We start from the raw sequence: 3724 nt of genomic DNA on the forward strand, positions 1-3724 counted from the left end.
TCCGCGGCATCGGCACCTCCGGGGAGGGGGGACACATTCCTGGGGAGAGGGGACATTCCCGAGGGGAGGGGACACATTCCAAAGGAAGGGGACACTTTACAAAGGTGGGGACACATTCCCTAGGAGAGGGGGAAACACATTCCCAAGGAGGGGGGACACTTCCCCGAGGAGAGAGGACACCTTCCTGGGAAGAGGGGACATCTTCCCGAGGGGAAGGGGACACATTCCCAAGGAGGAGGGACACATTCCGGGGGCGGGACATTCCCGAGCAAAGAAGTGACACCTTCCCTAGGAGAGGGGGAAACACATTCCCAAGGAGGGAACACATTCCCGAAAAGGAGAGGGGACACCTTCCATAGGGGGGACACATTCCAAAGATGGGGAAGCATTCCCAAGGAGAGGGGACACATTCCCCAGGGGACACATTTCCGAGGGAAGGACACCTTTTTGAGGGGAGGGGACACCTTCCCTAGGGAGGACACATTCCAAAGGAAGGGGACACATTTCCGAGGAGTGGGGACACATTCCCGGGAGGGGGACATTCCCGAGGAAAGAAGTGACACCTTCCCGAGGAGGGGGGGAAACGCATTCCCAAGGAGGGAACACATTCCCGAAAAGGAGAGGGGACACCTTCCATAGGGGGGACACATTATAAAGGTGGGGACGCTTTCTCGAGGAGAGGGGACATGTTCCCCAAGTAGGGATACATTCCCGAGGAAGAGGGGACACATTTCCGAGGAAGGGACACATTCCCATGGGGGGGACACCTTCCCCAGGACAGGGGACACCTTCCCGAGGAGGGGAGGACACATTCCAAAGGAAGAGGACACTTTACAAAGGTGGGGACACCTTCTCGAGGAGAGGGGACACATTCCCGAAGTGGGGATACATTCCCAAGGAAGAGGGGACACATTCCCGAGGAAGGAAGCGACACCTTCCCATATGGGGGACACCTTCCCGAGGACAGGGGACACCTTTCTGAGGAGAGGGGACATCTTCCAGAGGTGGGGGGACACATTCCAAAGGAAGGGGACACTTTACAAAGGTGGGGACACATTCCCTAGGGAGGACACATTCCAAAGGTGGGGGCACTTTCTCCAGGAGAGGGGACACGTTCCCGAAGTGGGGATACATTCCCGAGGAGGCGGGAACATCTTTCCGAGGGGGAGGGACACATTCCAAAGGAAGGGGACACCTTCCAAAGATGGGGAAACATTCCCAAGGAGAGGGGGACACATTCCGGGGGCGGGACATTCCCGAGCAAAGAAGTGACACCTTCCCGAGGAGTGGGGGGAAAACACATTTCCAAGGAGGGAACACATTCCCGAAAAGGAGAGGGGACACCTTCCCTAGGGGGGGATACATTCCAAAGGAAGGGGACACTTTACAAAGGTGGGGACACCTTCCCTAGGGAGGACACATTCCAAAGGTGGGGACAGTTTCTCCAGGAGAGGGGACACGTTCCCAAAGTGGGGATACATTCCCAAGGAAGAGGGGACACATTTCCGAGGAAGGAAGTGACAGGGGACACCTTTCTGAGGAGAGGGGACACCTTCCCCAGGACAGGGGACACATTCCAAAGGAAGGGGACACCTTCCAAAGGTGGGGACACATTCCCAAGGAGGGGGGACACCTTCCCTAGGGGGCACACATTCCAAAAGTGGGGACACTTTGTCGAGGAGAGGGGACACCTTCCCGAAGTGGGGGCACCTTCCCGAGGACAGGGGACACCTTTCTGAGGGGAGGGGACATCTTCCCAAGGTGGGGGGGACACATTCCAAAGGAAGGGGACCCTTTACAAAGGTGGGGACACATTCCCGAGGACAGTGGGACACCTTCTCAAGGAGAGGGGACACATTCCTGAGTGGGGACACGTTCCCGAGGTGGGGACACACATTTCTGACGAAGGAAGTGACACCTTCCCATATGGGAGACACCTTTCTGAGGAGGGGACACATTCCCAAAGTGGGGACAGATTTCCAAAGATGGAACACCTTCCAAAGTTGGGGACACTTTTCAAAGTTGGGGACACATTCCAAAGTTGGGGACACATTCCAAAGTTGGGGACACATTCCAAAGTTGGGAACACTTTCCAAAGCTGGGGACACCTTCCCAGTGCTCCAGACCAGGCCATGGAGCTCCGAGCAGAGGTTGCAGTGAAAAGGGTGATGCTCACACCCACCTCCATCCCCTTTTCCCTTTCCCANTGAAAAGGATAAGGAGCACCCAAACTCCTCGTGAGCAGGGCAGAGAGCACCCAAACTCCTCATGAGCAGATGAATGCCACCAATCCCGTGACGCGGTGCCAGCAGGGACAGGGTGACAGGGCAGGGACAGGGTGACAGGGCAGGGACAGGGTGACAGCGCAGGGACAGGGTGACAGCGCAGGGACAGGGTGACAGGGCAGGGACAGGGTGACAGGGCAGGGCAGAGGGCATCGCCCGCATTCCCACGTCACGGACACTCCGCTCCCGAGCAGCGCAAGGAGGAGATTTCCCCAAGCCAGACAAGGAACGAGGCACCGGGCGAGTATTGGGTACAACCCGCGGCTTTTCCAGCCAGGAGAGGGTTAAAGGCTCTGCTCGGAGTAACCTGAAACTCCGCGGGGCCGCCGCCGACTGCCGGGCTTGGGAGGTCCCGGTTCGGGGGGCAGAAAATGCCCCGCAGCCCCCGGAGCTGCTCCGGTTCGCTGGAAAACCGCGGAGCTCCGCGGCATCGGCACCTCCGGGGAGGGGGGACACATTCCTGGGGAGAGGGGACATTCCCGAGGAGAGGGGACACATTCCAAAGGAAGGGGACACCTTACAAAGGTGGGGACACATTCCCTAGGAGAGGGGGAAACACATTTCCAAGGAGGGAACACATTCCCGAAAAGGAGAGGGGACACCTTCCATAGGGGGGACACATTCCAAAGGTGGGGACACTTTGTCGAGGAGAGGGGACATGTTCCCCAAGTAGGGATACATTCCCAAGGAAGAGGGGACACATTTCCGAGGAAGGGACACATTCCCATGGGGGAGACACCTTCCCGAGGACACGGGACACCTTTCTGAGAGGGGACATCTTCCCAAGGTGGGGGGGGGACACATTCCAAAGGAAGGGGACCCTTTACAAAGGTGGGGACACCTTCCCTAGGGAGGACACATTCCAAAGGTGGGGACAGTTTCTCGAGGAGAGGGGACACGTTCCCGAAGTGGGGACACATTCCCGAGGAGGCGGGAACATTTTTCCGAGGGGGGGGACACATTCCACAGGAAGGGGACACCTTCCAAAGATGGGGAAACATTCCCAAGGAGAGGGGACACATTCCCCAGGGGAGGGGACACACATTTCCGAGGAATGAAGTGACATCTTCCCATGGGGGGGGCCACCTTTCTGAGGAGAGGGGACACATTCCTAAAGGGGCAACACCTTCCAAAGTTGGGGACACATTCCAAAGTTGGGAACACTTTCCAAAGCTGGGGACACCTTCCCAAAGTTGGGGTCACCTTCCAAAGTTGGGAACACTTTCCAAAGTTGGGGACACTTCCCAAAGTTGGGGTCACCTTCCAAGTTGGGGACACTTTTCAAAGTTGGGGACACCTTCCCAGTGCAGGACATGGAGCTCCAAGCAGAGGTTGCAGTGAAAGGGGTGATGCTCACACCCACCTCCATCCCCTTTTCCCTTTCCCAACCTCCACGGTTGCTGTCCCCTTGTCCTCCCTCACTCCGGGGTCACCAGGAC

The sequence above is a fragment of the Malurus melanocephalus genome, unplaced genomic scaffold (assembly GCF_030028575.1).
Source record: "Malurus melanocephalus ecotype Western Australia unplaced genomic scaffold, MMel_1.1 scaffold_1005, whole genome shotgun sequence".
Lineage (NCBI taxonomy): Eukaryota > Metazoa > Chordata > Aves > Passeriformes > Maluridae > Malurus > Malurus melanocephalus.